The sequence below is a fragment of the Pipistrellus hanaki genome, assembly GCF_964339955.1.
Source record: "Pipistrellus hanaki genome assembly, chromosome: 15".
NCBI classification, from domain to species: domain Eukaryota; kingdom Metazoa; phylum Chordata; class Mammalia; order Chiroptera; family Vespertilionidae; genus Pipistrellus; species Pipistrellus hanaki.
The window spans coordinates 44965762-44983722 of record NC_140517.1 but is presented as its reverse complement, the minus strand read 5'-3'; the positions used below and the strand labels follow the sequence as shown (position 1 = coordinate 44983722).

General features: G+C 52.5%; 1 protein-coding gene across 5 annotated transcripts in view; it reads right to left on the bottom strand.

Annotated features, from left to right (window-relative positions):
• BICRA (BRD4 interacting chromatin remodeling complex associated protein) overlaps positions 1-17961 on the bottom strand; it is a 67567-nt gene that overhangs the window by 31392 nt on the left and 18214 nt on the right. The window contains exon 1 of one of the 5 annotated variants that reach the window (XM_084905767.1): positions 10675-10801. The exons of the other annotated variants lie outside the window; for them this stretch is intronic. The gene's annotated coding sequence lies outside the window, so the exon portion shown is untranslated. Of the gene's footprint in view, positions 1-10674; positions 10802-17961 lie in introns of those variants that run through there. 5 annotated transcript variants of the gene reach the window in all.

Below are 17961 nucleotides of genomic sequence, written 5' to 3'. Positions count from 1 at the left end.
GGGCACGCTCTGTGACCTCGCTGGCTACCTGGGGGTGGGGGTGACTGGGACAGAGGTGCGGAGGTGTGGTGAGAATGTGGGGTGTCCACCGAGCAAGCTCTCCCTCCTCCTGCTCCCCCCGCCTCCCCCGGGTCGCTAGGACTCGCACTGGGAAGCTCCTGCGCTCAGGTGCGGCCTCTCCCGGGTGAGCGGGGCCACAGCTGCCAGGACCACAGCGGCCGGGGGCTCCCATGGGTTCGTGCAGGGGCCAGCCTGCATGGCCAGCTGGGAGAGAGCGCGCTGCCCCCTAGCTGCTGTGCAGCGCCCTGGGCGGCCCAGAGGCCCACACTGCGCCCCGGCCCATGGCACCGGGCTGCGCTCACCACACCTCCACACGGGCCCAGGTGCTGCCCAGGGTCCCGAGGTCAGCTGGGCCTGCCCTTCCACACCAGATGCTTGTGCTGCGATCGCCGGCCAGGCCTAGGCACCGCACCCGTGCACGAATTTCGTGCACCGGGCCTCCAGTCTCCCATGGAGTTCCACCACAGAGTCAGGGACTAAGGAGCTGAGCTGACCCTGCGGGAAACACAGGTCATCCACCCGCCAACAGGTCATGATGTCCTATGTGTGCCTCTGTTTAAAGACACGTGACGCATGTTGCTGATCTGTTCACACGAAACCCACGGCCAACGCCACGATGACTCACACCGGAGGGAAGCTTCTGGAACGCATTTTCTCGGGGTGACACAGCAGAGCCTTCTCCAGCTCAGCGCGGCCGGCCAGCCGGCACTTCGGCATTGTGCGTGGAGAAGTGCATTTCAAACGGCTAAACCACCAGCAAAAAGACACAAAAATAAGCCCAGCAGGCATGGCTCAGTGGTTGAGCATCCACCTATGAGTCAGGAGGTCACAGTTACAATAGATTCTGGTCCAGGGGTTGTGGGCTCGATCCCCAGTAGGGGGCGTGCAGGAGGCAAGCCAATCAATGACTCTCTCATCATCGATTTTTCTAACTCCCTCTCTCCCCCTCTCCCTTCCTCTCTGAAATCAATGAAGATATACTTTAAAATAAACAAAATAACAAATATGTATTCTAAGTGCCTTTGTTAAGCCTGAAAAACTCTAAGAATCTATACTGCCGAAACCGGTTTGGCTCAGTGGATAGAGCATCAACCTGCGGACTGAAGGGTCCCGGGTTCGATTCCGGTCAAGGGCATGTACCTTGGTTACGGGCACATCCCCAGTGGGGGGTGTGCAGGAGGCTGCTGATTGATGTTTCTCTCTCATCGATGTTTCTAACTCTCTATCACTCTCCCTTCCTCTCTGTAAAAAAATCAATAAAATATATATTTTAAAAAATGTCCTCTAGTGAGGATTAACAAAATAAAAATAAAAGAAACAGGTGAAATGTGTACCTTAGGGGAAGCTGGGTGCAGGGATGTAAGAACCCGGGGCAGTGCCCTGTCTGCAGGCTTCTGCCTTTATCTCTGCTCTCCACTGTCCCCGGGCCAGTGAGACTCCCCGCCCCTCTTCCTTCTCTTCAAAAGGCCGATGTCTATCTGACACGCTGTAAACCTGATTTATCTTATCTGCGGCCTGTCTCCTCCACCGGGAGGGCCGGCGGCCGGGGTTCTGTGTGAACGCTGACCGCACGGCTGCCGGCTGCCGCTCTGACCACAGCTGAGGCTGAACAGCGTAGCCCCGACCCCAGACCCAACACGGGGACGGAGCAGATACACCCACAGGCTGACAGAGGACCGTGGGGCTGGGCTCAGGATGGGGCACCTGACACAGGCACCCCGAGAAAACCTGGAGGTGGGGGGGAGGAGGAGGAGGTGAAAGGTCGCGGGGTGAGGGTGAAATCGGGCCTCAGCACAGAAAGCTGCTCAGAGAAGGGAGAACGGAGCAGAAGTGCTGACGGGGCGGACGGCGCATGGGAAAGAGCAGTCAGAGAGAGAGGGCGGTGAGAGGAAGGGGGGAGGTGAAGAGGAGGTGGCCCAACTCTACAGAACCTGCCTTCCCTGCCTGCCCCCCCAATCCCCCCCTCCCCCCCTGCGCACCAACCTGAGGGGCAAATGCACCAGTCGGTCTACACCGGCGGTCCTGCCCACCAGTGCCAGGAGCCACCCATTGACAAGGAACCCAGACTCTAGGCAGAGGTGCAGACACCCCCTGGGGGCGGCACCCCCTTTGTGAGCCCCATCAAGCCCATCAGGACACCCCCACACAGGGCACAGGACCCTGAGGCAGCCACCTCCCCGTCCGCAGGGACGATGCAGACCTCTAGCTCATGGGCGCCGTGCAAACCAACGTTTCTCAAGACCACACAGCAGGTGTTAAAGAGCTGAAACCAGCAGCGGGACGAGGATTCTGGAACATTCTGTGTGTGGGGCACGCCTCCCTCAGTTTCCACCTGGCATCATACGCAGCCTGGGGCTACACTCTGTTACCTCCACCCTTGTGAACGGCGGCACAGACGTGGACCGAAGGACATATTCTGGAAGAGCGGCCGCTCACCGGCGGCCTGTGGACCGACCACTGGGGGCCCGTGAGGTCTGGGCGGCTGGCGACCGCTGTTCTAGAATGTTCACAGCATCCCCGAACTGGAAACAACCCAGGTGCCCACCAACAGGAGCATGCAGGAGCCCAGCAAGGGAAAACCACGCGATGGAATACTACACAGCGATGAAAAAGGAAGCAAGCCAAGCACGGACACAGGCCACGGGCAGGCACCTCAGAACAGGATGCTGCAGGGTTTCCCACGCCAGGCACCAGCCTGTGGAGTCAGAACCGGTGGCGGCCCCCTGGGTGGGGTGTCTGTCGGGTAGAGGCTAGGAAGGGCACAGGCGTCTGTAGGGACTGGCCATGCTCTGCTTCCTTCCCTCAGAGCCGGCCCGATGGGTGTGTCCTGCGTGTGGGAAACACCCAGCGAGGGGCTTCTGGGGAGCGCACTGTTGTGTGTGTTGTGACTCAACCAACAGTGATCAAAAGGGGAAGAAACAAAAACAAAGAACAACGGTCCCCCTCGGCGACGGCTGCTGGAGCGTAAAACGGTGTGACCGTGTGGGGAGCCGGCCAGCGGGTCCTCAAAAGTGGAACCCGGGCTGAAACCGGTTTGGTTCAATGGATAGAGCGTCGGCTTGGGAACTGAAGGGACCCGGGTTCGATTCCGGTCAAGGGCATGTACCTTGGTTGAGGGCATATCCCCAGTAGGGGGTGTGCAAGAGGCAGCTGATCGATGACTCTCTCTCATTGATGTTTCTAGCTCTCTCTCTCTCTCCCTTCCTCTCTGTACAAAATCAATAAAATATATTAAAAAAAAAAAAAAAAGTGGAACCCGGAGCCCAGCTGGTGTGGCTCAGGGATGGTCCACCTGGGAACCGGGAGGTGGCAGCTCCATTCGGGGTCGGGGCCCGGGCCCAGGTGCAGGGCTCGGTCCTCAGTGAGGGAGCGTGCAGGAGGCGGCCACGCAATGGCTCTCTCTCATGGTGGATGTTTCTATCTCTCTCTCTTCCTCTCCTTTCCCCTCTGCAATCAATAAAAATATTAAAAAATGAAAAGAGTGAGATGTTTTTTAAAAAGTTAAACATAGTTTTACCCTACAAAACCCAAGATAAATGAAAACCCATGTCCCCATAAAAACAGGTACACGGCCTTGGAAACACGCTGAGTGCAAGAAGCCAGCCACGCACGGTCACATGTTATGTGATGCTGTTCACGTGAAGTGTCCAGACAGACAAACCCACAGGGACAGAAAGGAGCTCAGTGGTCGCCAGGCTGGGATGGATAGTGGGGTGGTGGGGTGGGTGATGACTAAGGGCCACAGGTGATTAAACGTCCTAAGACCGACGGCAGTGATGGTGACACATCTGCGGACGTCCTGCAAACCACAGAGCCGTCCACTTCACATAGGTGGGCTGCACAGTATGTGAATTATCCTATCTAATAAAGAGGGGATATGCCAATTGACCCTCACGTCGTCACAAAGATGGCAGCGCCCATAGCCAATAAGAAGGGACTATGCTAATTGACGGCCCCACCCTCAAAGATGGCAGCACCCACAGCCAATAAGGAGGGAATATGCTAATTGACTGTCACACCCACAAAAGATGGTGGCGCCCACAGCCATAAGATGGTGGTGCCCAGTCCCCTCAGCCCAGCCGGGCATCTGCTTCCAGAATACCCCAGTCCTCTCAGCCCCCCAGCCGCCCAGGGCCGGCCTGAGGCACAGGCAAGCCTTTGATGGCGGTGCCCAGGGCCGCCCTAGGCTCAGGTAACCAGCAGAGGCTTGTGCTGCCGGCAGTGGCAGCAGCAGAGGTGTGATGGGCATTGCCTTCCCCTGGTCGCTGGGTCGCCTCCCACTTCTGAGGGCTCCCAGACTCTGAGAGGGGGCAGACCAGGCTGAGGGACCCTTCCGTCAGTGCATGAATTTTCGTGCACCTGGCCTCTAGTATCTCAACAAAGTTGTTTAAAAAAGACTGCGAGGACGTTGTTTTATACCTGCCAGGTGGAACATAGGTGTTTTATCCTTTTAAAAAGCAGCGCATATGTACTGACCACACCAAGACACCTGATCACCCCCATTTCACAGAGTGAAAACCGAGGCAGCACCTGCCCGGAGCTTGCCAGAGGCCACAGAGCAGGTGTGTCCAGAGCCCGGCTCTCAGCCCTTCTGCGGCTGGGCCCTCCCTCGGCCTGTCCTTCTGGGAGTCGGGGAGGAGGGACAGACCTCCCAGCCCACCCCACCCCACCTCCCCACCGCCTCTGCGGCAGGAAACGCATCCTCTGCTTCGATAAGATCGCTCGTTCAACCATTCACAATTAATGATTTCCTGAACCCGCTGTTAGCAGCCTCCTCACCGTCTCCCTGCCCCCGCCCAGGGCTGGTCCTCACAGGGATCTATCCAGTTAGCATGGAGGCAGCCGCTGCCCCTCTGGGCTCAGAGCTTGTCCAGGTGCCTGTCTCATGAGTCCTCACGGCTGCCCTCCAGGCCCCATAAGAGGGGCCCCTGTTCCTTCGGCCTCAGCCCCACCCTCAACCCTCGGCTTCAAACGCACGAGCATGGCCCTGCCTGCGGGCCTTCGCGCTGGTGGCTCCCTCTGTCCAACGCTCTTTCCCAAACACCCACAAGGCCTACCCTTCACTCCCTTCAAGTCTCTACTCAAACGTCACCCCCAAAAGTGCTGGGCCAACACCGGCGCCCTGGTCCCCTCCATCCTGCTTGCTTGGTGGTTAAGCACATCCCCCATGATCTGACACTGTAAACAGTTTACTGACGGATCTTATTCATTGTCTGTCTCTGAAGTGGCTGCTTGAGCGATGTTTACTAAACACGGGGTACCCGTGCACAGCTGCGCAGTCCTGACCGCCCCGCCCCGGGGAGAGCCATTCCCAGCGCCGACACTGTAGACCAGGGGTCCTCAAACTTTTTAAAGTGGGGGCCAGATCACGGTCCCTCAGAGAGCTGGAGGGCCGGACTATATGAACTACTAATTCCTACTGTAACACCTCGGCTGCGCTCACTGCCCAAAAAACCTGGCGGGCCGGATCAGACTCCTCTGCGGGCCGCATGTGGCCCGCGGGCCGTAGTTTGAAGACCCCTGCTGTAGACCCTACAGGACCAGAGCTTTTTGGCAGGGGGCATGAAAGGCTCGCGAGGAAGGGGCGTCCGTGTTTGGATCCACAGAAGTGCCGCCCTCATTTCAGCGTGGAGGCCGCCGTTCAGCACGGAGGCAAACTGCTTCTGCGGACCCAGCCGGGAAGCCCGCCACGTGCCCCGCTGGCCCGGGTCCACGCCCCGCTCTGAGCTAAGCCTAAGCAAGCGCTGTCTGATCAGACAGGTGACTTCCGTCCCGCTTCTGGGGGTTAAATGAACTAGTGCGTGTGGGGTACAGGCTCCGGGGCTCCCAGGAGGTGCCTGAGAAGCCGGTGCTGTAGCGATTTTTTCCAACCCCCCAGGCTCAGGCTTCAAAAGGCAGGACCCACGGGGGTCTGGGGGGTGTTCGGAGCTCTGGGGATGGAGCCAGCCCTGCTCACCCCGGGCCCCGGGCTCTGTGTCCTTGCCCGGGCCAGTGGGGGGCACTGGTGTCCACACAGCGGGGCAGGAACCCCAGTTCCGGGGCACAAGCCCTCCGTGGGCATTCTTCGCTCACCACGCACCCGCAGGCCCCTGGACTGAGCTGGACCTCCTGGGTTTTCCTCGTCTTGTCGACTGGGGCTAGATGCCCAGAGGGCAAGGGGAAGGGCAAACCGACTGAGAGGACCTGTGCCGCCACGCGAATAAGGCCGCACCCGCCAGGTGCACGAATTCACGCACGGGGCCTCCAGGGGCCTGTGTGTGCTCAGCAGTTCTGGGACTTGGTGTATTTCAGCTCCCACCCCCCTCCCCCACCTCCCCGCCCTTTTCCTCTTGCTCCTCCGAATGATCTCGTGTTACATTTTTAAATATATATATATTTTATTGATTTTTCACAGAGAGGAAGAGAGAGGGATAGTTAAATGAGAGAGAGAGAGACATCTCGAGACATCATGAGATGTCTCTCTATGAAAGAGAGATAGATGTCTATGAGAGAGAGAGAGAGAGAGAGACATCAATCAGCTGCCTCCTGCACACTCCCTACTGGGGATGTGCCCACAACCAAGGTACATGCCCTTGACCAGAATCGAACCTGGGACCCTTGAGTCCACAGGCCAATGCTCTATCCACTGAGCCAAACTAGTTTCGGCTCGTGTTACATTTTTATGTTGAGACAGATTTTCTTTAACTTTTTATCAAAATCATGTGCCTCCCCAAATGCACACAATTGTAACACACTGTCACAAACAACACACCAGCGGCCGGAACGGGAACAGGAAGATGACCCGCCCTCCCAAGGGCACCTCTGGAAGGGACAACCTCACAAGGTCAAGAGCGAGGGACCTGACAATGCCAGGCGGGATGTGTCCCCGGGACACCTGACTCTCGCCCACAGGCTGAGAACCGCTAGCTGGGTCGCCTAAGACCATCGGAAAACACAGACCGTGATCTCCTGATTCATAACGGCAGCAAAATTATAGTTCTGAAGTAGCAACAAAAATAATGTTATGGTTGGGGGTCACCACAACACGCGGAACTAACTGTATGAAAGGGTCGTGGCATGAGGAAGGTGGAGAACCACTGGTGCAGATGAATGTCAAAATCGGTAAGCTAGCCGAAACCGGTTTGGCTCAGTGGATAGAGCGTTGGCCTGCGGACTGAAAGGTCCCGGGTTCGATTCCGGGCAAGGGCATGTACCTTAGTTGCGGGCACATCCCCAGTGGGGGGTGTGCAAGAGGCAGCTGGTCGATGATTCTCTCTCATCGATGTTTCTAACTCTCTGTCCCTCTCTCTTCCTCTCTGTAAGAAATCAATAAAATATATTTAAAAAAAAAATCGGTATGCTGAGTGGCAGAAGCCAGATGCAAAGCAGCACACGCCGTGGGATTCCATCTACCCTGGTTTGGGTGATGGCAATGTTTTATGCCTTGAACTAAGGTGGTGGTTACACAATGTCACGCATTTGTCAAAACACTCCCAACAGCGCTCTTCAGATGGATGCATCACATCGTAAATGAATTACACCTCCACAAAGTTCATCAGAGGAGAAGGCCTCCGGGTTCCAATAAAATGAAAAGTATGACAATTTCCAAATGTACAATTTTTTAAATTGATTTCAGAGAGGAAGGGAGAGGAAGAGAGAGACAGAAACATCAATGATGAGAGAGAATCATTGTTTGGCTGCCTCCTGCACATTGGACCGAGCCCACAGCCCAGGGATGTGCCCTTGACCGTAATCGAACTTGGGACCCTTCCGCCTGTAAGACGACCCAGCTAGGGCATAATTTTTTTATTTTATTTTTTTTTAACACACGCAAACCTACCTCTGGGATTTTTTAAAAATATATATATTTTATTGATTTTTTTTACAGAGAGGAAGGGAAAGGGATAGAGAGCTAGAAACGTCAATGAGAGAGAAACATCGACCAGCTGCCTCTTGCACACCCCCAACCGGGGATGTGCCCGCAACCAATGGACATGCCCTTGACCGGAATCGAACCTGAGACCCTTCAGTCCGCAGACCGACGCTCTACCACTGAGCCAAACGGGTTTCGGCTGGGATTTTAACTTACAGCTCCATTACGTTCACACAAAGCAACAACTGTACATGGCTCCGAGGGGTAGCCTTGCTTGCAGCGGCCTGGAGCTAACCCAGGTACCCCCGGAAGGGGGCCCGGTTCACTAAGTTCGGGTCCTCCAATGCACTACTGTCCCGTCTGTTTCTACGCAGCTGTGAACGATGCTGAACTTGATAAGCTAGAACCTCCTGGATACATTGCTGAAAGGCTAAGGGCGGGATGGTGCTGGCGTGCCCTGTGATTAGCGCCTCACAAAGTCTGCGTGCGCTCACACCGCACAGAGCAGCCTCTGGCGGGGGCGTCCCTCTGGGGAAAGGCCTGCATGTGGACAGCTGGGAGCCGGGGAGGGAGGGAGAGAGGAAGTCTCTGATACCATTTGAGTTTCAAAATGTGCTTTCTAGTAAAAAATAATTTTTAAAAAAAATGTTTACTAATTTCAGAGAGGAAGGGAGTGGGAGAGAGAGAAACGTCAATGAGAAAATCATTGATCCGAGTGCAGCCCCACAATGGGGATCAAGCCCTAAACCTGGGCATGTGCCCTGACCAGGAATCGAACCGGGATCTCCTGATTCATACGTCAACGTGCAGCCACTGAGCCACATCGGCTGGGCTAAATATATACAATTTTAAAAATATATATATTTAATCGATTTTTACAGAGAGGAAGGGAGAGGGATAGAGAGTTAGAAACATCGATGAGAGAGAGACCAAGGGATGTGCTCGCAACCAAGGTACATGCCCCGGACCGGAATCGAACCCGGTACCCTGGAGTCCGCAGGACGACGCTCTATCCACCGAGCCAAACCGGTTTCGGCGTTATACGTACAATTCGTAAAGCCCCACAGAAAAGCTGTTAGGTTCTAAGTGTGGCCTGTCCAGCACGCCTCCCTGGGGCAGGATTAGAAGGATCAGGTTGTAGGTCCCTGGGGGGTGAGGCCTCCCTGCAGGGGGAGCAGAGCCACCCCACGGGCCTGCCCAGGGCTCCCTGGAAATGCTCTCCAGACTCCACTCCCTCGGCTGAGGCTGGGGGAGGGGAGATACAGCACAGAAAGAACAGGGGGAGGAAGAGGAGGGAGAAAACAGGGGGGAGGAGGAGGGGGGGGAGGAGGAAGAGAGGGGGAGGAGGGAGGCCTGTATGCTACGGGAACAAAAGAAGAGGAGATCTGAGCAGCAAGTGGCTGGAAAGGCCTCTTTGGCCGAAGAAATGGCCACCAAGTAGCTTTATCCATAACTGACCGAAAGTGGAAACCACCCAAATGTCCATCAGCTAATGAACGGATAAACCAAACGTGGCACATGGGTGCACTGGAGTAGTGCTCAGCCATGAAAAGGAATGAAGCCCTGACACACGCTACTACAGGGTGAAACTCGGAAACATTAAGGGAAAGAAGCCAGACACAAAAGACGCCACATTGTATGAGTCCATTTACATGAAACCAGAGGCCTGGTGCACAAATTTGTGCACAGGTGGGGTCCCTTGGCCTGGCCAGTGATCGGGGCCGATTGAGGCCATCTCGCGCATTCCCGATCAGGGCTGATCGGGCTGGCCAGCGGGGGGGACTGCAGGAGGTTGGCTGTGGGAGTGCACTGACCACCAGGGGACAGCTCATGCATTGAGCATCTGCCCCCTGGTGGTCAGTGCACATCACAGCTACGGGCGGGTTATCCGGTCGTCAGGTCATAATGGTAGTGTACGCTTTGATATATATATATCTCTCCAGAACAGGCAAATCCGCAGACAAAGAAGGTAGATGAGTGGTTCCCAGGGGCTGGGGGGAATAAGCGCAGGGTTTCCTCCTGGGGTGATGGAACTGTTCCAGAACCAGACTGAAGTGATGGACACCCAACATGGTGACTATACTAAAAACCACTGCACTGGACGCTTTTAGGGGGAGAAGTTTGAGGTATGTAAATTACCTTGATTTAGAAAAGAAGGAAAAGGAAAGGAATGAAGTAGTGACAGATGCTATCACATAGATCAGCGGTTCTCAACCTTCCTAACGCCGAGACCCTTTAATACAGCTCCTCATGTTGTGGTGACCCCCAACCATACAATTATTTTCTTTGCTGCTTCATAACTGTAACTTTGCTATTGTTAATGAACGGTAATGAGAATGTCTGTGTTTTCTGATGGTCTTAGGCTCTACGTCCCACAGGATGAGAGGGTCGCTAGAAGGAGCACACCATGATCAGTAATCACATTAACCTACGATGGTGTGGTTAGTAATAACAGTGGTAAGCGGCTAGGAGGTGGCCATAGGCAGGGTAAGGAAGGACAGGGAGGCGGAGATTCCAACACTAAAACAGCGGCCACTAGAGGTGACACGGAGGCAGAGACGGGAGTCAATCAGGCTTGTGGGGGAAGCGCCAGGCGGTGGGAACAGCCAGCACCAAGGCCCTGAGGCAGGAATGCATCTGGTTGGCTCCAAGGACAGCCAGCCCACTGCGAGGTGGGTGGGGAGCACGGGGAGTGACGCAGAGGGGTAGTTAAGGGAGTGGGGGTCTGGGAGGCGAGTGGGTTTGGTCCTGAGTGTTCTAACCTGCAGTATGGCTCCCATGCCTCCAGCGTGCTCCTCAGACTGGGGTGGGGCCGCGCGGGGAGCTGAGGGGGTCCTCGGAGAGGTCCGGCAGCTGCCCATTGCAGTTCAGATTTTCCCACAATTCCGTTTTCATTGTCAATGGTTCTCAAACCGTGGGTCGCAATAGCTGAGCAGTAATGAAATCAATGCAATGGGGATCAACCACCACTTCAACAAGTGAAGGAAACGGGAATTTTACAACGTATTACTGGATGACTCACAGGTAGTCACGCTTCCACAAAACTTTGGTTTCAGGTGTGTGTGTGCGCGTGTGTGTGTGTGTGTGTGTGTCCGTGTCTGTGTGTGTGTCCATCCGTCCTGGGTCATGGTGTAAAATATACGTCTCATTGGGAATTGCAAGTTAAACGTGAGGAAAGCAGGTAATCAGGATGCCCCTTCCTCCAAACTGAATCCTTCCCACCCACTCCACTGGCCATGCCAGCATCTGTGAACAAACACCTACTGTGGCAAAGACGGTCATGTGTACCCCCAAACTATTTTCTTTTCCTCCTAGGCTGGACTACATTTCCCAGCATCCCTTGTAGCTAGGTGTCACCATGTGACAGAATGTAAGTGGAGTGACACTCAGGTCCAGGCCTGTCATCTATATTAATAAAAGGGTAATATGCTAATTAGACCAGACAGACCAGACATCTTCTGGACATCCTTCTGGACAAAGCCATGGTGGTGGGGGCCGGGGCAGAGGCAGTTAGGGGTGATCAAAAGGCAGGCAGGCAGAGGGGTTAGGGGCAATCAGCCTGGCAAGCAGGTGAGCAGTTAGGAGCCAGTGGCCCCACATTGTGAGAGGGATGCCTAAGGGGTCCTGAGTTGGAGAGGGTGCAGGCCAGGCTGAGGGACCCCCTCTCATCCCCCAGTGCACGAATACTGTGCACTGGGCCTCTAGTTATAAAATATTCCTCCGCCGTTTTTTATCTACATGGACTCCAGACTTGGGGGAGGGCAGGGCCACAACAGGGTTTCCTCAGTGAGTTCACAAGAGGCTGCTCAACCAGAAACACCCTCACGGGTCAATGACAGGCGCAAAGCAGTTATTTTTATGGTGTTAAGCCACTGAGAATAAAGGGCTTATTTGTTACAGTAGCTAGCATGACCCCTGCTGACTCCCACTCCCACCAGATGAAAGCTGGTCGACTCAGCAGCCTGATGAACGATAAAACCTTTCGCAGAAGTTCCAGAAAGAGAGGAGAGGAGAGGGATCGAAGTCTGTGACGCCTCAGGGTACAACGGGCATGCCCAACGCGGAGGAGCTAAAAACCAAGCTGGAGGGCCGCGTCCAAGCCAGAGAAGGAGTGCCCGCAAAATGTCCTAAGCCGTATCAAGTTCAAGTTCGTGTTTGGAAAAGGAACTTAAGCTCCAGGATCGGGGCCAAGCTGCATCTCCAGCCTAACCCCACCCCAGTGACAAGAGCCTCCAGTCATAAATCACCGTCATCAAGCAGAGGTACCCGGCTCCGGGGACAGCCCTGCACGGCAGGGACTTCATGCCCCGCCCCCGACAGATGGGAAAGCTGAAGCCAAGGCTGCCCTGACAACAGGCATGGTGGCTCCCCACCCCCCACCCCGCGCTATGGGGTGTGTGAGTGCTTACTTCACACAGTGGCCCAGAATAGACCTGAGAGCAAGGGTGGGAAGTGTCCGCTGAATGAATGAGCATCGGCTTTTTCCCCTTTTCACAAATGAAGCAAGGAGGCTCAGAGAGGGCACGCCACTGACTCAAGGTCACCCAGCAACTGAGTGAGGGAACTGGGTTTCAAGTCAAGATAGGACCCCAGCCGAAACCGGTGTGGTTCAGTAGATAAGAGCGTCGGCCTGCGGACTGAAAGGTCCCAGGTTCAATTCCGGTCAAGGGCATGTACCTTGGTTGCGGGCACATCCCTGGTAGAGGGTGGGCAGGGAGGCAGCTGATCGATGTTTCTCTCTCATCGATGTTTCTAACTCTCTCTATCCCTCTCTGTGAAAAATCAAAAAAAAATAAATCAATAAAAACAGGACCCCAAAGCACCGCCCTGCCTTCTCCGCCAGCCTGCTCCTAGTGCCCCTCACGCCCACCCGGGACCCAATCACACCACCATGTGAAAAACCTCAGGCCCTTTTTTCTGTTCTTCCCAATTTTCTCTCCCCTCTTCCCCCCCCCCCCCCCCCATACACTTTCTCCTGGCTTATTCACAACCTCCGGAGTTTCCCACTCACTAATTCTTCATGCATTTAGCAGTTAAGGACTGAGACATATGCCTGTGCCTCTGTTCTAGATGCTGGGGGCAGGGGGGGGATGGGGGGGGAGCGGGGGAGAGAATCCCTGTTCATTTAGGCCAGGGGTCTTCAAACTACGGCCCACGGGCCACATGCGGCCCGCAGAGGAGTCTGATCCGGCCCGCCAGGTTTTTTGGGCAGTGAGTGCAGCCGAAGTGTTACAGTAGGAATTAGTAGTTCATATAGTCCGGCCCTCCAGCTCTCTGAGGGACCGTGATCTGGCCCCCACTTTAAAAAGTTTGAGGACCCCTGACTTAGGCAGTGGTTTTCAACCTTCCTCATGCCACAAGCAACCCTTTCATGCTGCTCCTCATGTGGTGGTGACCCCCAGCCATAAAACTATTTTCGTTGCTACTTCATAACTGTAATTTTGCTACTGTTATGAATCGTAATGTAAATATCTGTGTTTTCCAATGGTCTTAGGCGACCCCTGTGAAAGGGGTCGCGACCCACAGGTTGAGAACCGCTGTCAGGGGTCACCTAAGACCATCGGAAAACACAGATATTTTCATTATGATTCATAACAGTAGCAAAATTACAGTTATGAAGTAGCAACGAAAATAATGTTATGGTTGGGGGTCACCACAACATGAGGAGCTGGATTAAAGGGTCGCGGCATTAGGAAGGTTGAGAACCACTGACTTAGAGCTTACGTTTCTGAAGAGCATAAGGATGGAGACAAAAATAATATTACAGCACTGGCCGGTCTGGCTCAGTGGATAGAGCGTTGGTCTGCGGACTGAAGAGTCACAGGTTCGATTCCCGCCAAGGGCACATGCCTGGGTTGTGGCCTCAATCTCCAGTGGGGGGCATGCGGGAGGCAGCCGATCGGTGATTCTCTCTCATCATTGATGTTTCCATCTCTCTCTCCCTCTCCCTTCCTCTCTAAAATCAATAAAGATACATATGTTTTTAAAATTAATAATATTACACTAAGTATTTACAGGTATTTCATTCGCATGAATGTTATTTATACTGAGTGACTAAACGTTCGTATACTTTGTAAATCATATTTATAAATGTTAACTTAGAAATGCTGTTATATATAGAACTATTTATAAATATTAAAAGTACTTAGAGACACTGCTCCTTGCCTCCCGCGCCACGCACAGAGGGCAGAAGGCCTTTGCCTACACCCTTCGCCGGCTGCCCTGCCTCCGCCAGCCCAGAGCGGCCCCTGTGAGCGCTGCTATTGCCCCGAGGAGACAGGATGGAGGTGGTGTCCATCGCCATCACTGACTCTGCACCAGCACCCTCGCCGTCACTGACTCTGCACCCGCACCCTCGCCGTCACTGACTCTGCACCAGCACCCTCGCCGACACTGACTCTGCACCAGCACCCTCGCCGACACTGACTCTGCACCAGCACCCTCGCCGTCACTGACTCTGCACCCGCACCCTCGCAGGCAGGTGGCCCTGGCCCACGTGGGAGATGTCCTTCCGTTCGACCAGCCACCCCACCCGACACCACCGTCTGGCTTGGGTGGACAGAGCTGGCAGGGAGGCCTTCCAGGCTCCCCGGCCAGAGGCGCACGGGGAGAGCTCCGTGCCCACGGGGAGGGCCAGGCCCGGCACCTCGGTCCCAGCGGCACGGACTCCGGGCTCCTAGGATGATCTGTCCCCGCCCACACGACAGGCTTCCTGGCAGCCCGACAGCTTCTCCCTGGACGAGGCTATGAATAGAGCTGTTTTCCATCCCCACTCTGCTCGTTTATTAATTATTTATTAGCCGGTCTGATTCCACCAGGGACGTGCGGTCGCTCATAGGAGGCACATCGAACAAAAATGGCAAAACTAAGAAATAGCACTAGAGGAAATTAAAAAATAATAATAATAAAAAATAATATATATATATATATATATATATATATATACACACACACACAAAATATTTACATAAAATCAAGGTAAGTATAACATAAATGGTATGTCAGAAGTTGGTAAGTGCCATGGAGGAAAAGCAGTGAAGGAGAAGGGCAAGGGGTTTGCCATTTTATTTTATTTATTATATTTTTTATTGATTTTTTACAGAGAGGAAGGGAGAGGGAGAGAGTTAGAAACATCGATGAGAGAGAAACATCGATCAGCTGCCTCCTGCACACCTCCTACTGGGGATGTGCCCGCAACCAAGGTACGTGCCCTTGACCGGAATCAAACCTGGGACCCTTGAGTCCCCAGGCCGACGCTCTATCCACTGAGCCACACCGGTTAGGGCGGGTTTGCAGTTTTAAATAGAGCGGAAAAGCCAGGCGTGATGGAAGAGGGGAGGAGGGAGCCGTGGAGAAGGGGAGCCGCAGGTGCAAAGGCCCTGAGGTGCTCGTCTGTCTGTGGGGAGGAGGCCACGTGGCTGTTAGTGGAAGATGAGGTTACATAAAAAGTCAGGGACCAGATAATGTAATAAAATAATAACAGCTAGCCTCAAATTATTCCAAAAAAAAATCCAAGAGGAATGAAATACTTCAAGGCTTTTTACAAGGTCGGCATTATCCTAATTCCAAAACCACAGAACAACACTACAAAGAAAGAGAATTACAGGCCAATGGCCCTGATGAACATAGATGCTAAAACCCTCCACAAACGATCAGCAAATCCAATCCAGCAATATATGAAAAAGATCCTACACCAGGACCAGGTGGGATTTATTCCAGGGCTGCAAGTCTGGTTCAACATTCACAAATCATGCCGAGACCGGTTTGGCTCAATGGATAGAGCGTCGGCTTGGGGACTGAAGGGTCCCGGGTTCGATTCCGGTCAAGGGCATGTACCTTGGTTGCGGGCATATCCCCAGTAGGGGGTGTGCAAGAGGCAGCTGATCGATGACTCTCTCTCATCGATGTTTCTAACTCTCTATCTCTCTCCCTTCCTCTCTGTACAAAATCAATAAAATATATTAAAAAAAAAATTTCACAAATCAATAAATGTGATACATCACATAAACAAACTTAAAGATAAAAAAACGTCCGGCCGGTGTGGCTCAGTGGTTGAGCGTGGACCTATGAACCAGGAAGTCATGGTTCAGTTCCCCATCGAGGCACGTGCCCGGGTGGCGGGCTCGATTCCCAATGTGGGGGCGTGCAGGAGGCAGGCGATCCGTGATTCTCTCTCATCATGGATGTTTCTAGCTCTCTCCCTCTCCCTTCCTCTCTGAAATGAATAAAAATGTATTTTTAAAGATGATCATATCAACAGACGCAGAAAAAGCACTTAACAAAATCCAAAACCCGTTTTTGATAAAAACTCTCAGCAAAGTGGGAAGAGATCATACGTCAACATGATAAAGGCCACATATGACAAACCTACAGCCAACATCGCATTCAATGGGCAGAAACTAAAGCCATTTCCCCGAAGAACAGGAACAAGGCAGGGATGTCCGCTTTCACCGCTCTTATCTTATTCAACGCAAACCTGGAAGATCAGACGAGAAGTAGAGATAAAAGGCATCCAAGTTGGAAAGGAGGAAGTAAAGCTGTCATTTGCAGTTTTACTGGTGACATGATATTGGACATAGAAAACCCTACTCCACCAAGAAACTACTAGATTTAAAAAATGAATTTAGCAATGTAGCAGATACAAAATTAATACCCAGAAATCGATGGCATTTTAAAAAATATATATTTTATTGATTTTGTACAGAGAGGAAGAAAGAGTGATAGAGAGTTAGAAACATCGATGAGAGAGAATCATCGATCAGCTGCCTCTTGCACACTCCCTACTGGGGATGTGCCCGCAACCAAGGTACATGCCCTTGACCGGAATCGAACCCGGGACCCTTCAGTCCACAGGCTGATGCTCTATCTACTGAGCCAAATCGGTTCCGGCCAATGGCATTTTTATACATCAATGATGAACTCTCAGAGAAACTAAAAAAATAATCCCATTTACCATCGCAATAAAAAAAAAAAGAAGATACTTAGGAATAAACTTAACCAAGGAGGTAAAAGACAGGACATTAAATGTCCATACTATCCAAAGCAATCTACAGACTCAACGCAGTTCTATTAAAAAACCATCAGCAGCCAAAACCAGTTTGGCTCAGTGGTAGAGCGTCGGTCTGCGGACTGAAAGGTCCCAGGTTCGATTTCAGTCAGGAGCATGTATGTTGGTTGCGGGCACACCCCCGGTAGGGGGTGTGCAGGAGGCAGCTGGTCGATGTTTCTCTCTCATTGACGTTTCTAGCTCTCTATCTCTCTTTCTTCCTCTCTATAAAAAATCAATAAAATATATTAAAAAAAAAAAAAAAGAATGAGGTGATATCTCATTGTGGTTTTTAAAAATAAAATAAAATAAAATACCATCAGCATATTTCACAGATATAAAACAAATACTCCAAAAATGTATATGGAACCAAAAAGACCCCGTATAGCCACAGCAAACATAAAGAAGAACAAAGTTGGAGGGATCATCACACTGGATTTCAAGCTAAACTACAAAGCCACTGTGGTGGTACTGGCCCAAGAACAGCATAGAGGCAATGGAACAGCAGAACCCAGAAACCACCCCAAGCCATTACACTCAATTAATATTTGATAAAGGAGGCAAGAGCATACAATGGAATAAAGACAGTGTCTTTAATAAACGGTGTTAGGAAAACTGGACAGGTACATGCAAAAAAAAAAAAAAAAATGAAACTAGGCCACCAATTTACACCATACTCAAGAATAAGCTCAAAATGGATAAAGAGTTAAATGTAAGTCATGAAACCATAAAAATCCTTGAAGAAAATGTAGGCAGCAAAATATCAGACATCTCCCGTAGCAGAATTTTCACAGATACACAGCCTAGGGCAAGAGAAACAAAAGGAAAAATAAACAAATGGGATTACATCAAAATAAAAAGCTCTGCACAGCCAAAGAAACCAGCATAAAAACTAAAAGGGAACCCACAGTATGAGAGAAGGTATTTGCCAATAATACACCTGATGAGTTAATTTCCAAAATATATAAAGTACTCATACAACTCAACAAAAGGAAGACAAATG